This window comes from Petromyzon marinus, unplaced genomic scaffold (assembly GCF_048934315.1).
Source record: "Petromyzon marinus isolate PM22_M1 ecotype Great Lakes invasive population unplaced genomic scaffold, UKy_Petmar_22M1.pri1.0 PM_G_Scaffold_9, whole genome shotgun sequence".
In the NCBI taxonomy this organism is placed as follows: Eukaryota; Metazoa; Chordata; class Hyperoartia; order Petromyzontiformes; family Petromyzontidae; genus Petromyzon; species Petromyzon marinus.
In genome coordinates, this window is record NW_027423046.1 from 1,018,668 (window position 1) to 1,036,054 (window position 17,387).

General features: G+C 51.6%; 1 pseudogene; it reads right to left on the reverse strand.

The window, feature by feature from the left end:
• Positions 1-17,387, reverse strand: part of LOC142921825 (adhesion G protein-coupled receptor L2-like) — a 30,199-nt pseudogene that overhangs the window by 7,601 nt on the left and 5,211 nt on the right.

Consider the following 17,387-nt stretch of genomic DNA (forward strand, 5'->3'; position numbering starts at 1 on the left):
AACCGGCGACACCGCGCTCCGGTCAGTAAGCCTGGTGCGCCGGCCGGCGGCGAAGAGGGACGACGGGGGGCTCACGCTCGCTCGGTGCCGTAGCCCGTGCGGTCGACGGTGAGGCAGACCCCGACGACGGCGAGCGGCAGGCCGTAGCCCAGGAGGTAGAAGTACTTGCGGCGAGAGCGGCGCCCCTCGAACACCTCCACCAGCATGAGGTAGAGCTGCACGCCCTCCAGGAACATCCACGCAAACGCCGCCAGGAAGAGCAGGTGCAGCAGCGCCGCCAGCACGGGGCACGCCACCTGCGGAGCCGGCGCGGTGGCGGGGGGCAGCCGGGCGGGCGGGCGGCGGTGGCGTTACACTGAATCTGAATCTTTATTTGGACGTGGAGGGAGGAATCCGATGAGCCAAGAAGCTCTTTTCTGACAGACGTCCACCGGTTAGGGGGGGTCACAGGTGTCAGCGAGTTTACTTAAAGCAACACAATGCGGTAGGAGTGCAAAGTAGAGGAAAGGTAAACAAATCATGAACAAAAATGAACTATTTTTTTATTTTCCCAGGCAAAGCCCCCCCCCCCCCCCCCCCGAGCTGTTAAACAATTTGTTTCAGGAGCGAGTGCAAAATAGAGAAAGTGGTAAGCAAGTGACTAAACGTGAGCGGGGGGCGGGCGGGCGCACCGTGTACTGAGTCTTGTCGATGCCCACAAGGAACAGCAGCTGGGCGAGTAGCAGGTTGAGGCATAAGTTTTTGTGAACGGTGTTGCGGTCACTCTGGAGGCCGCGGAAGAAGCAGAAGGTGAACGTGGCCACGGCGAGGCACACGAGGGACACCAGCACGCCCACTCACGTGATCACCAGCAGCAGCAGCTCGTGGGCGCGGTGCCCGTACTGGCACGCACGGGCAATACGCGGGCACGGGACACACGGAGGGGTGTGAGGATGCCGTGGGCAGCCGTACGCACGCATCGGGAACTTCTTTGGCCAAGTACCGTAGCCGGCCGTGCTCGTGGGGGGTGCGGGGGAAGGAAACTAAACGGAAAAAAGTGCTTAAAGAAATTAGTTGTCAATTGAGATTTCAAATATAGCCCTTAACAGACTGCAGGGGCAAGTGCTGTTAGCGACTAGCAGCTATGAAGGCCGGAACGGCACACGAGGGGGTGGGTGGCCAGCACCACGCCCGGCCGCCTTTGTCTCCCAAGTGGCGATGTTTACACACCGCAATAGTTACTGATTTGAGGCCGAGTCGATTGAGATAATTAGTTAGTGGTCGTGAGTGGGAATTGAACTCGGGTCGCTGGGTTCGTAGCGCAGCGCCCTAACCGCCAGGCCACCGCTCCCCCACAACATAAAAATTACCACTATCAAGTCAACTACCACCACCTCCTCATCCAAACTTGACCACCACCAACATCACCATCATCACCTCCAATCACCACCGTCATCACCCTCACCACCACCATCACCACCATCACCTCCAATCACCACCCTCACCACACTCATCACCACTTCTTTACCACCAACATCACCACCATCACCTCCAATCACCACCCTCAACACCCTCATCACTACCTCTTTACCACCAACATCACCACCACCATCACCTCCAATCACCACCCTCACCACCCTCATCACCACCTCTTTACTACCACTTTACCACCACCATCACCATCATCACCATCATCACCTCCAATCACCACCCTCATCACCACCTCTTTACCACCACCATCACCCTCATCACCTCCAATCACCACCCTCACCACCCTCATCACCACCTCTTTACCACCACCATCATCACCATCATCACCTCCAATCACCACCCTCATCACCACCTCTTTACCACCACCATCACCACCATCACCTCCAATCACCACCCTCACCACCCTCACCACCACATCTAAACTTTACCACCACCATCACCATCACCACCGCCACCACCAGCGGGCCGAGGGGCACCACCACCACCCCCCCCCTCCCGAATCTCTGGGCACCTCGACGTGGCGCCTCGCCACGAGCACCGCCAAGTTGTTGAGGTGGCCGCAGGAGCAGGCGGCGTGCGCGCTGCTGCTGTTGCTGGGCAGCGGCTCGCAGCCGTGGCTCGACCAGTTGCCCCTCGTGGTGTGGGACGAGTAGCTCCGACCCCCCGTGCCCCTGGAACGGGGGGGGGGGGCACGGAGGGGGGAGGGCACGGGGTGTGCAGGGCATTGCTCAACAACACGGCACGGAGCGTGCTTGACGGAACATGGAGCGGAGCCCTGTGTTGTGCAGTGCATTGCTCAACAACACGGCACGGAGCGTGCTTGACGGAACATGGAGCGGAGCCCTGTGGTGTGCAGTGCATTGCTGCACAACACGGCACGGAGCGTGATTGACGGAACATGGAGCGTGATTGACGGAACACCGTGACGTGCACCCGGGTGCACGTCACGGTGTTCTCAGCCTTGTCTAGACCACCAGCTCAGAGTGAAGCTGAACGCGGTGGCTGTATCAGGTTTACCATCCCCTATAGTTTAGCCGGCTCAGACAGTTTTTCTTCTCTTTTGATTCACTTTCTCATCATTCACGGAAGGCGTCCGATTTCGATTTGGAGTGGACGAACGGGCTCGCTGACGGACGCCATCCCCGTGACGGAACGACGCCCGGCGGCAGCCGAAGGCGACGGACGAGGCGGGGGGCGAAGACCGCCGAGCAGACGGAGCAGAGGAGACGAGATGGTGGGTGGGGGGGGGGGGCGTTGCGGGCATTGCGACGGCCGTGACGACGACGACAACTCGATTGGTGTCTCACATGAGGGGAAGGGAGAGGCAGGGAGGGAGGGAGGTGAGGCAGGGAGGAGAGGCAGGGCAGTGAAGGAGGCAGCAGGGGAGTTGACGGCTCACCCATTTCGCGATTCGGTTCACCCAGGCGGAAGTGCAGTTGCTCAAATCGGGCCCTCGGGCAGACCAGGCTCCACCGACGGCATCGCAGGTGTAGAGCGCCGTGCCTGAAGCGTGCGCGCGCACAGATACAAAGTTCCCCCCGTGCGGCCCTTGACAGACGCCGCTGGGCCGAGTGCCGTTAGCGAACGCCTCTGAGCGACGGCACGGCACACGATGGGGTGGGCGGCCGGTCGCCTTTGCATCTCCGGTGCTGCTGTTTACAAAGCGCGCCGCGTTACCGCCAACAACGTCTGCAGCAGTCCGCCGGGCAAGGCCCACTGAGCTGCACAGCCCCTTTGTTTCAGGAGTCACCTGGCGAACGAATTTGACGGCTCTGGCGAAAGTGGATCACCGCGCGGGAATTTGTAGCGGCGGCCAAACGCCCCCAAAACGACGCGTGGCCATTCTCAAATGTGGAGGGGAAAACCGGAGGACCCGGGGAAAAATCCACGCGACCACGGGGAGCGAAACTTGCAAAACTTCAATCCGCAATGCGTCAGCGTTGGGATCGAACCCACGACCACCGGGCGAGGTGGTTAACGTCTAGACCACGGGGGAGAGCCCAGGGTAGGTTCGTATGTTCGGAACCAATATTGGCCACGAGCGGGAATCAAACTCAGTTCAATGGGTTCATAGCCCACCAACACATACGAATATACGATCACGCATACACACACTCTCACACATAATCAATATACAATCACACATACACACACTCTCACACATAATCAATATACAATCACACATACACACACTCTCACACGTAATCAACATACGATCACACATACACACATTCTCACACATAATCAATATGCAATCACACATACACACACTCTCACACGTAATCAATATGCGATCACACATACACACACTCTCACACATAATCAATATACGATCACACATACACACACTCTCACACATAATCAACATACAATCACACATACACACACTCTCACACGTAATCAACATACAATCACACATACACACACTCTCACACATAATCAATATGCGATCACACATACACACACTCTCACACATAATCAATATACGATCACACATACACACACTCTCACACATAATCAACATACGATCACACATACACACACTTTCACACATAATCAATATGCAATCACACATACACACACTCTCACACATAATCAATATACGATCACACATACACACACTCTCACACGTAATCAATAAACAATCACACATACACACACTCTCACACGTAATCAATATGCGATCACACATACACACACTCTCACACATAATCAACATACAATCACACATACACACACTCTCACACATAATCAACATACAATCACACATACACACACTCTCACACGTAATCAATATGCAATCACACATACACACACTCTCACACGTAATCAATATACAATCACACATACACACACTCTCACACGTAATCAATATGCGATCACACATACACACACTCTCACACATAATCAATATGCAATCACACATACACACACTCTCACACGTAATCAATATGCAATCACACATACACACACTCTCACACATAATCAATATGCAATCACACATACACACACTCTCACACGTAATCAATATGCAATCACACATACACACACTCTCACACATAATCAATATGCAATCACACATACACACACTCTCACACATAATCAATATGCAATCACACATACACACACTCTCACACATGATCAATATGCAATCACGCACATTTACATATAAAAGAAGGCACACACATTTACACGCACAATACGCAATCGTACACATTTGCACATATAGGAAATTCATCGATTTAGTCTGAGTTCACCTAAGGGATGCCCAAGACTCTGGTCAGATATCAATCGCCACCGATGCTGCGGCTGGAAAATCCAATTCAGATCGCCGGGTTCGAAGCGCAGTGCACCAACAGTGGAATCGCCGCTCCCCACCTCACGTGATTGATCCACGCACACACACGGCGTGTGCACAAACACCCACACACGCACGCGTTCACACACACACACAAAGATCCCTCTGTAGCCTACATAGACCATTGTCTCCCCAGTACACACACACACACAGATCCCTCTGTAGCCTACATAGACCATTGTCTCCCCAGTACACACACACACAGATCCCACTGTAGCCTACATAGACCATTGTCTCCCCAGTACACACACACACAAAGATCCCTCTGTAGCCTACATAGACCATTGTCTCCCCAGTACACACACACACAAAGATCCCTCTGTAGCCTACATAGACCATTGTCTCCCTAGTACACACACACAAAGATCCCCCTGTAGCCTACATAGACCATTGTCTCCCTAGTATACACACACACACAGATCCCTCTGTAGCCTACATAGACCATTGTCTCCCTAAGTACACACACACAGATCCCTCTGTAGCCTACATAGACCAGTGTCTCCCTAGTACACACACACACAGATCCCTCTGTAGCCTACATAGACCATTGTCTCCCTAGTACACACACACACACAGATCCCTCTGTAGCCTACATAGACCATTGTCTCCCTAGTACACACACACACACAGATCCCTCTGTAGCCTACATAGACCATTGTCTCCCCAGTACACACACACAAAGATCCCTCTGTAGCCTACATAGACCATTGTTTCCCTAGTACACACACACAGATCCCTCTGTAGCCTACATAGACCATTGTCTCCCTAGTACACACACACACAGATCCCTCTGTAGCCTACATAGACCATTGTTTCCCTAGTACACACACACACAGCTCCCTCTGTAGCCTACATAGACCATTGTCTCCCCAGTACACACACACACAGATCCCTCTGTAGCCTACATAGACCATTGTCTCCCCAGTACACACACACACAAAGATCCCTCTGTAGCCTACATAGACCATTGTCTCCCTAGTACACACACCCACACACAGATCCCTCTGTAACCTACATAGACCATTGTCTCCCCAGTACACACACACATACACACAGATCCCTCTGTAGCCTACATACACCATTGTCTCCCTAGAACACACACACAGATCCCTCTGTAGCCTACATAGACCATTGTCTCCCTAGTACACACACACAGACCCCTCTGTAGCCTACATAGACCATTGTCTCCCTAAGTACACACACACAGATCCCTCTGTAGCCTACATAGACCATTGTCTCCCTAGTACACACACACACAGATCCCTCTGTAGCCTACATAGACCATTGTCTCCCTAGTACACACACACACAGATCCATCTATAGCCTACATAGACCATTGTCTCTCCAGTACACACACACACAGATCCCTCTGTAGCCTACATAGACCATTGTCTCCCTAGTACAACAACAACAACAACCGCCATTCGCCACTAAGTGGCGGTGACGTCACCACGACGCTTGTGCCAGGCTATGTGCACCGTGAGGCCACGTGAAGTGTTGAACGCCCGCTGGCAGGAGGTCACTGGGCAGACCCAGGTGCCACGGGTCGACTGACTGAGATGACTGGCTGATGCACCACCTGTGCCCCCTACTGTGCCAACCTGCTGTGCTTTAGCCACCCGGCGCTCCGCTCGTTGTTGTGAGCGTCGCTCCTCCGCCCTCCGTTGTTGTTGGAGGGCGACTGCCTCCAACTGCCCAGTAGCATCCTTCACGAGCCTCCTTCACAGAGGCCGATCTTGACACCGCTGGTACCAGTCATCGGCAAGTCCACTCAGCTCCACGTCCTCCTGTACCACATCACTCCATCTCTTCTCTAGCCCGTGCCGCGCCCGCTTAGCCCCCTCAATCCGGCCAAACAAAAGCTGTTTCGGCATGCGGTAGCTGGGCATGCGGGCTACATGACCCAGCCATCGCAGCCTTGCCTGCCGGAGGAGCTCACCGATGGGACCCTGCCCAGATCTTTCAAGCATTTGTGAGCTCCTCACACAATCCAGTCTGGTTAAACCCAGGATGGATCGTAGGCAGGCCAGCCTAAATGTTTCTAACCGGCGAAGATGTTCCATTAGGGGGGTCCACGTTTCGCAAGCGTAGAGAAGGGAGGGAATGACCGTGGCCGAGAAGACCTGAAGCTTAGTGCGGAGCGACAGACCAGGTAGCTTCCACACAGCGTTACGCAACCGAAGAAAATATATTGCCGCTCGACTGATTAGGAGTGAGACCTCTGCTGTTAAACTGGAGCCAGTCATAAGCACACTGCGCAGGTATGGGAAACTCTCCACTCTCTCCACAACTGCCCCATCACCGATTGGGAGTTGTGGGGGTGGAGTCTCCGATGGTACAAAATACCCAGGCAGGTGCTTAGTTTTGGTGGGGCTGATGGTAAGGCCCCACCTCTTAGTGGCACGCTCCAGTCTCAGCAGCAGCGTCTCCAACTCCTCCTCTGACTGAGCAGCTATTACCAAATCATCAGCATACACAGATACACACACAGACACACACACACACAGATAAATAGAAAGAAAGATGGAGATAGGGAGATGTGAGAGAAACAGACACGCAGATAGAGACACTGATACAGAGGAAGATTTGGGAGACAGAGACACGGAGATAGAGGGAGACGTGAGAGACAGAGACGCAGATAGAGACTCGGAGATAGGGGGAGACAGAGGGAGACGTGAGAGATAGAGACGCAGGTAGAGACCCGGAGACAGAGGGAGACAGAGGGAGACGTGAGAGATAGAGACACAGATAGAGACTCGGACACAGGGGGAGACAGAGGGAGACGTGAGAGACAGAGACGCAGCTAGAGACCAGGAGACAGGGGGAGACAGGGGGATACAGAGGGAGACGTGAGAGATAGAGACACAGATAGAGACTCGGAGACAGGGGGAGACAGAGGGAGACGTGAGAGACAGAGACGCAGCTAGAGACCCGGAGACAGGGGGAGACAGAGGGAGACGTGAGAGACAGAGACGCAGATAGAGACTCGGACACAGGGGGAGACAGAGGGAGACGTGAGAGACAGAGACGCAGCTAGAGACCTGGAGACAGGGGGAGACAGAGGGAGACGTGAGAGACAGAGACGCAGATAGAGACTCGGAGACAGGGGGAGACAGAGGGAGACGTGAGAGACAGAGACGCAGCTAGAGACCCGGAGACAGAGGGAGACAGAGGGAGACGTGAGAGATAGAGACGCAGATAGAGACTCGGAGACAGAGGGAGACAGAGGGAGACGGGCGGAGGCGGAGGGCGGGCGGACTCACCGACGGCACCCGCAGGACAGGGCCTCTCCGTCGTCTTGCCCGGCGGCAGCTGGGGCCACTGGACGGCGTGGGCGAGCGTGGGGGGACAGAATGCGGGCTCGCGGGTGCCGCCCTCGCCGCCGTCAGCGGGCGCCGCGTCTCCCGGTTTCACGTCGGTCGTGTCCTGCGGTGGCGTTAAAGAGTGGAGCGCAGCGTTGCAAGTGTTGAACCTCTTTCGCCAACCGTGCAGAGCCAACCGTGCTAATCGGAGGTGCGGTGCGCCAACCGCCACCGCTCACCACCACTACCATCAGCAACAACAACGCCACCACCACAGTCGCCACTACCACTGCCAACAAATATAAAGATCCCCCACCCCCCCGTATAGCCTTTAACAGACTGTAGGGGCAAGTGCTGTTCGCGAGCAGCTATGAAGGCCGGCACGGCACGCAAGGGGATGGGTGGCCAGCACCATGCCCGACCGCCTGCGGTGATGTTTTTACGCACCGCACCAGCTAATTATTTGAGGCTGAGTCGACCTAGGAGAGGAGTCCCAGGACCGGTTCAGATAATCGTCACCGGTGTTGGCCGTGAGCGGGAATCGAACTCGGGGTCGCCGGGTTCGTAGCGCGGCGTAGCGCTAATCGCCGCACCACCGCTCCCCACCACTATCACCACCACCACCACTACTGCCAACACTCTTGCTGCTACCACCACCATCACCACCACCGTCACCTGCGGCAGTTGCGCAGGGATGGGCGGCACCGTCGCCACGCGGCTCCGCGGAGGACTTGCGGTGCCGCCTCCGCTGGAAGGCCCCGACGTCGAAATCTCGTGCACTGCATTGTGGGAAACGCAAAGAACAAAACGACCGCATTGATGACACGGGTGCGACCGGCTAACATTTACACAGTCGACGGCGGCAAGAGCAGCGACGGCCGGCCGCTCCATTCGACACCGCCTATTGGCACGATCGGCTACGTACGGCGCGGAAAAAGTTCAACGTGCAAACATTCACAACCCAAGCGCAGCGGCGCAGGGCTACCAAACGTCCTGCACTGGCCGAACGTTCCCCGGTTTCAGGAAGGCCATCCCCGGTGTCCCAAAGAGTTCAAAGCTTGAGCCGCTTCAAAGTTTTCTGGCCTCATGCTCGACCCGTGGGGGGGGGGGGGGGGGGCAGCTGGCGAGCGCAACGTCAGAGACAAAAGCCAAGGAGGAGGCCTCCTCACGCACCTCCGATTAGCGCAGTCGGCCACGCGGGGCGCGAGAGAAAGTTCCAACGTACCGCCCCGATCGCTACCGTCGAACAAAGTCGATCACCGTGTGAAAAACAAGAATAGGCTTGACCCCTTTCTGGCACTAAAACAGGAGGTGTTAAGATGCTCAAACACTAAAACAGACGAAACCTCACACAAGCAATCACGTCCGCAATAACCACGCACATACTTGTGGTGAACTTGCAAACGGAAACATAACGCTCTGGTAGTATGTGATGCACTGTCTTTGAAACGTATTGGCCTGCACCAGAGACAGCCGTCTTAATGGCCCAGTCCCATCAGTGTCTCACCAGAGAATGCCGAAAGGTGACCAGGACAAGGACAACGGCACTATCGGAGCCTTGATAGCTCGGGGGTGAGCAGCTACACCATCGGGAAATATTGTTTTGCCAGTATCAAAAGTATTGAAAGATAAGAATAGGTTTTAGCCATTTCTGCCAATAACACAGGAGGTTTGATTCAAAGCTTCCGTGACTGCAGGGATTCATATTCTTGGTTCTTTTGGTAAAGTCACCACCATGTAGAAGGGAAACAATAAAATAATAAAAATATAAAACAATAAAATTCTCACGACGTTTCGACTGCAACACAAAGCAATCATCATCAGGTGTGAAAACCACAGCAAGAAAAAAACACAGCAAGAACATTTTCTTGCTCTGGTTTTCACACCTGATGACGATTGCTTGGTGTTGCAGTCGAAACGTCGTGAGAATTGTATTGTTTTTTTATATTTCTATAATTTTATTCTTTCCCTTCTACGTGGTGACTTTACCAAAAGAACCAAGAATATGAATCCCTGCAGTCACGAAAGCTTTAAATAAAGCCTCCTGTGTTATTGGCAGAAATGGCTAAAACCTATTCTTATCTTTCAATACTTTTGATACTGGCAAAACAATATTTCCCGATGGTGTTGCTGTTCACCTCCGAGCTATCAACGCTCCGATAGTGCCGTTGTCCTTGTCCTGGTCACCTTTCGGCATTCTCTGGCCAGACACTGATGGGACTGGGCCATAAAGACGGCTGTCTCTGGTGTAGGCCAATACGTTTCAAAGACAGTGCATCACATACTACCGGAGCGTGATGTTTCCGTTTGCAAGTTCACCGCAAGTATGTGCGCGGTTATTGCAGACGTCTGTTGAGTACACGTCAACAACAGACGGAGCGAGTTCAATAAAAATGTCAAACAGACGAGGCGGTGATGGGAGAGCGACTTGAGACCCCTGCGCCGTTTAGTCGATGAGTGCCTCCCGGCGATGGATAACAATCACCCGTGGCAGTCCTCATGCGGCTGTGGGCCTCTGTGAAGCAAAGCCGTAGGGCCATGGATGGGGTCCTACCTCTGGTTTTAAAAGGTCAGTTTGGTACGAGCGGCTGGATTTAATCACTCGCTCTGAATGCAATGACATTGTCCTGTGAGCAAACTTGGCCCCGCCATAGGAAGGTGGAATTCCCACGCTGGCTCAGGGTTGTAAGCGGGAGATGAGAGCCAAATGCCTCGAGACGCTCTTCTTTAGCAGGAAAATCAGTTTTGAGTCGTCGTCGAATGCGACGGCGAGTGTCTGTTGACAACCAACTCCTCAACTTGGGCACCGCAGTGGCATAGATGTTGACTACCTCGCCTGGTGTACAGGAAGTCGTGGGTTCGATCCTGACCCTGATGCCTGCTGCTGTATATTTGGAGTTTGCGTGTCTCTCTCCGTTGTGAGATGTTAACTACCTCGCCTGGTATACAGGATGTCGTGGGTTCGATCCCGAACCTGACGCCTGCTGCTGCTGTATATTTGGAGTTTGCGTGTCTCTCTCTCTCTCCGTGGTGAGATGTTAACCGCCTCGCCTGGTATTCGATGGGTAGGTCGCTATGGTGGGCCAAAGCGTGTCCCCGTACTCCCGCCTCTCAAAGAAGTCTGGCCAGCGTGGAAGAGTAGGCCAAGTACCCTCTCTAGAGCTCACTCGAGTAGAATCCCTTCCACCAGCAGCGGCATGAAGCAAGCAAATTAATTTTTATCGTCACTGTTATTATTATTGTCATAATGCCATCGAACTGCAAGACAAAGAGGACATTTCGATTTAAAGCTTTCATGACTGCAAGGATTCATCTTCTTTGGTTTTTCGGTAAAGTCACGTAGAATGAGAATAAAATAATAAATTGATAAAATAAAATAACACAATAATATTCTCACGACGTTTCGGCCACAACACAAGCGGCCTTCATCAGGTGAAGGGACGAGACTGTCTGGTAGGACAGCGCTGGAGTGAAAAAAGCCACGTTCAGATCACGACCTTTAAGCTGTGTCAGAAGAAACAAAGCGCCTTGACAAAGGAATTAGCATATAATTTAGCATTGAAATGGCCGAGTGATTAGCTTGTGACTGGTCACAGAAATGGCTATGTTAAAGTTAAAGCATACACATCCGCAGAGGCACCCCTTGACAAAGGAATTAGCATAGAATTTAGCATTGAAATAGCTAAGTTAAAGCATACACATCTGCAGAGGCACCCCTTGACAAAGGATGAGGCATAGAATTTAGCATTGAAATAGCTGAGTGATTAGCTTGTAACTGGTCACAGAAATAGCTATGTTTAAAGTCAGAGCATACACATTCACCGAGGCACCTAGTACAAATCAAACAGGAGAATTTAGCATTGAAATAACTAGGCGAATTTAGCATTGAAATAACTGAGTGATTAGCTAGTGACTGGTCACAGAAATGGCTATGTTGAAGTCAAGGTCTACACATCTGAGCTATTCACAGTAACTGGGTATACAATACAATGTATAATGAATACTACATAGTGAACCAATAAAAAACTAAAATATAAATTACCTTAATGCTATCAATAAACTCTATATTCTCCAATCAGCTAAGCTACCAACAATAAGTCGTTATATATCACAATGCTATATGGCGAAAAAATGGGTGGATTCTTACCCTCAACTTTAGCAACACGGATAGCTACGGGCCCCGTTCAGACGGACGAGTCCATCCAAGGTCGGAACAGAGGAGGGGGAGAGAGACAGCTGCGAGGCGCTATTATACTCCATGTTGTAAACCATACCATTAACCGTGGTGTGAGAGGTATTAAGAGTCAATGCTGGTGAAAGAGCTGCGGTCTGAAGGTCATCGTAAAATACAATTAATTAAGAACGGAAATGGTTTAAAGCATCTTTCCAATGGTTACTAAGCCAGAATCCATCTTCTCGGTTGAAATTGTCTCTGTGCTTGTATATGTGAATGGCCTCATGAACGAATCTCTCATGGTAGCCGGTTGGTTTGCAAAGAACCTCCGTCTTGGAGAAGTCAATGTCATGTGAGCCCACTGAATTATAACAGTGATCTGCCACGGCAGAGGAGTTCGTCCTACCGTGTTTCAAGTCTGCTTTATGTTCACGGATGCGGTCCGAGATATGTCGTTTGGTTTCTCCAATGTAGCTACTACCACAGAGGCACTTTAGTTTGTAAACGCCCGGGTACTGTATGTCTGGAACAGCATCTTTTACAGATGGAACTAGATCACGGATTTTATGTATTGTGTTGAATCGGACCTGGATCTTGTGTTTATTCAGGATTTTGGAGATCTTTTTAGTGACCCCTGCAATGTAGGGTAAGGTGATGGTTTTGAGTGGCTCCACAAGAGAATCCTTCTTCATGAATGGAGTAATGGCTTTGCGGATTGTGTAGTCGGAGTAACCATTAACCCTGAGAGCCTGGTGTACGTGCTTGAGTTCACTGGTAATGTGTTCCTGGTCGGAAATGCATTGGGCTCTATGGTATGGAGTCTTGATGAGGGAGTTCTTCTGGGATGGATGGTGGTGGGAATCCGGTTTCAAGAAAGCATCTGTATGGGTGGCTTTCCTGTAGACAGAGTGGCTCATTGAACCATCATGTCTCCTTTTAATTAAGACATCCAAAAAGGGTAGTTTGCCATCTTTTTCGACCTCCATGGTAAATCTGATGGCTGGGTGTATGGAATTGATGTGGTCGCGGAATTGGTCTAGAGCAGGCTGGCCATGTGGCCAGATGACAAAGGTGTCATCCACGTACCTCTTCCATAAGGTCGGGCGTAGAGTGGCAGTCTGGATGGCGTCAGTTTCAATTTTTTCCATGAATACGTTGGCTACAACCGGAGATAGGGGGGGGGGGCCCATTGGGGTGCCCTCATTTTGTTTGTAGAAAGTTTCATTCCAGGTGAAGTATGTGTTGGTTAAGCAATGTCTCACAAGGGGGGGTACACCCACGCACCGAAAAGATAGACGTCAACAAAGTCGTAATTAATCGCAGTAACAGTTCCATTTCTGATGGTCTGAAATCCGTTTTAGCTAAAGGTCTAAACTTTGCTGTCACACCGAGACACTTACCGGTTAATGATATCATTGCCCATGTCGACGTTGCACTCAAGGGCTTGAGTCCCATCGCTGCAGATGTAGCAAGATCTGAAATCGCTGCAACCCTCAAAAACACTAAGTTGCCACCCAGCAACATCAGCAAAGACGAACGTTTTGAATTATCTCAATTAAAAAGAGGGATGATATTGTCGTCCTCTCAGCCGACAAGGGCAATGCCACTGTCATCATGGACAAAATAGAATATAACAACAAAATTCAAGAACTACTCAACGATGGCAGCTATACAAAAATAAAAAGAGATCCCACCAACAGCCTGGTTACCAAAACGAACAAAATCATCTCTGATTCAACAGCATTAATTGATGAGACCAAACAGTTCTCGTTGAAACCCTCTGCTGCCAGACCACCAAGATTATATGGCCTTCCAAAGATACACAGAGAAGATACACCCCTTCGTCCCATTGTCTCTACTATCAACTCCCCCACCTATAAACTGGCACGTTTTCTTGCTGATATACTGCGACCTTTCACTGGAAAAACCACCTCTGCGGTACTAAATTCTACTCACCTGGTATCGACAATCAAAGGCATTTCCCTGTCTCCAGACGACCTGCTTGTCAGTTTTTATGTGGTGTCCTTGTTCACCAAAGTCCCGGTACCTGACACCATCGCTATCATTGAAGACCTGGTTCATCAAGGACTGCACACTGATGTACCCCCCCTGGTGAGACATTGCTTAACCAACACATACTTCACCTGGAATGGAACTTTCTACAAACAAACTGAGGGCACCCCAATGGGCTCCCCCCTATCTCCGGTTGTAGCCAACGTATTCATGGAAAATTTTGAAACTGACGCCATCCAGACTGCCACTCTACGCCCGACCTTATGGAAGAGGTACGAAGATGACACCTTTGTCATCTGGCCACATGGCCAGCCTGCTCTAGACCAATTCCGCGACCACATCAATTCCATACACCCAGCCATCAGATTTACCATGGAGGTCGAAAAAGATGGCAAACTACCCTTTTTGGATGTCTTAATTAAAAGGAGATATGATGGTTCAATGAGCCACTCTGTCTACAGGAAAGCCACCCATACAGATGCTCACTTGAAACCGGATTCCCACCACCATCCATCCCAGAAGAACTCCCTCATCAAGACTCTATACCATAGAGCCCAATGCATTTCCGACCAGGAACACATTACCAGTGAACTCAAGCACGTACACCAGGCTCTCAGGGATAATGGTTACTCCGACTACACAATCCGCAAAGCCATCACTCCAGTCATGAAGAAGGATTCTCTTGTGGAGCCACTCAAAACCATCACCTTACCTTACATTGCAGGGGTCACTAAAAAGATCTCCAAAATCCTGAATAAACACAAGATCCAGGTCCGAATCAACACAATACATAAAATCCGTGATCTAGTTCCATCTGTAAAAGATGCTGTTCCAGACATACAGGACCCGGGCGTTTACAAACTAAAGTGCCTCTGTGGTAGTAGCTACATTGGAGAAACCAAACGACATATCTCGGACCGCATCCGTGAACATAAAGCAGACTTGAAACACGGTAGGACGAACTCCTCTGCCGTGGCAGAACACTGTTATAATTCAGTGGGCTCACATGACATTGACTTCTCCAAGACGGAGGTTCTTTGCAAACCAACCGGCTACCATGAGAGATTCGTTCATGAGGCCATTCACATATACAAGCACAGAGACAATTTCAACCGAGAAGATGGATTCTGGCTTAATAACCATTGGAAAGATGTTTTAAACCTTTTCCGTTCTTAATTAATTGTATTTTACGATGACCTTCAGACCGCAGCTCTTTCACCAGCATTGACTCTTAATACCTCTCACACCACGGTTAATGGTATGGTTTACAACATGGAGTATAATAGCGCCTCGTAGCTGTCTCTCTCCCCCTCCTCTGTTCCGACCTTGGATGAACTCGTCCGTCTGAACGGGGCCCGTAGCTATCCGTGTTACTAAAGTTGAGGGTAAGAATCCACCCATTTTTTCGCCATATAGCATTGTGATATATAACGACTTATTGTTGGTAGCTTAGCTGATTGGAGAATATAGAGTTTATTGATAACATTAAGGTAATTTATATTTTAGTTTTTTATTGGTTCACTATATAGTATTCATTATACATTGTATTGTATACCCAGTTACTGTGAATAGCTCAGATGTGTAGACCTTGACTTCAACATAGCCATTTCTGTGACCAGTCACAAGCTAATCACTCGGCCATTTTAATGCTAAATTATATGCTAATTCCTTTGTCAAGGCGCTTTGTTTCTTCTGACACAGCTTAAAGGTCGTGATCTGAACGTGGCTTTTTTTCACTCCAGCGCTGTCCTACCAGACAGTCTCGTCCCTTTACCTGATGAAGGCCGCTTGTGTTGTGGCCGAAACGTCGTGAGAATATTATTGTGTTATTTTATTTTATCAATTTATTATTTTATTCTCATTCTACGTGACTTTACCGAAAGAACCAAAGAAGACAAAGCGGACTTTCAAACTCCAATCCAACCGCTCCCCACCGCCCCACTCTTCCACCCCCCCGCTCCCCCCAACCCACAACCAACCCCACCGACACCCTCCCGCTCACCCGCAGCAGGGTCCCGCGTGCCGAAGCGCAGCGCGTAGCGCAGCGCGTGGTGGTTGTTCCACACGTAGAGGGCGCGGTCGCGCGCGTTGTACTGCACCGACGTGATGAACCGGAACGGGTTGGGGAACGGGACGGAGACGCGAGCGTCCCGCCGCGAGTCGGTGTCGTACACGTAGTCGATGCGGTCGCTCGTCCCCCCACCTCCCCCTCCTCCTCCTCCCACAGCGTCCGCCCCTCCGTCGCCGTCGTCCTCGTAAGTCGAGCGCAGGACGTGGAGGACGCCGCACGCCATGAAGGCGTCGGAGGCCGAGCGCTTGACGTAGGCCGTCTCGAAGGAGGCCTCGACGCGCATCGCGCGCGGATTTAAGCGGCTCACCACCATGCGCCCGTGGTTCTGCTCCGTGGCGTAGACGACCCAGAGGCCGCGCTCGTCGGCCGCCAGGTCGATGTCGGACTTGCCGCCCCAGCGGTAGGGCGAAGTGTCGTGGTAGTTGGCGTTGGGGATGAACGCCTCGCCGCCCTTGACGCGCGTGCGCAGGTCGAACTTGACGACGCTGCGCGTTCGCTCCTGCGACGGCGCGCAGCGTGGGTGGCAGGGAGATGTTAAGTGAGTGAGTGAGTGTGTGGTGAGGTGAGTGAGTGTGTGGTGAGGTGAGTGAGTGTGGTGTGTGTGTGGTGGAGAGGTGAGTGTGGGTGTAAGAGGTGAGTGAGTGAGTGTGGTGTGTGGTGGAGAGGTGAGTGAGTGAGTGAGTGTGAGAGGTGAGTGAGTGAGTGAGTGTGTGGTGAGTTGGGTGAGTGTGAGTGTGAGAGGTGAGTGTGTGTGTGGTGGAGAGGTGAGTGTGGGTGTAAGAGGTGAGTGAGTGAGTGAGTGTGGTGTGTGGTGGAGAGGTGAGTGAGTGAGTGTGAGAGGTGAGTGAGTGTGTGTGTGTGGTGTAGTGGTGGGTGAGTGTGAGAGGTGAGTATGTGTGTGTGGTGGAGAGGTGAGTGAGTGTGGGTGTGAGAGGTGAGTGTGTGTGTGGTCGAGAGGTGGGTGTGTGTGTGGTGGAGAGGTGAGTGAGTGAGTGTGGG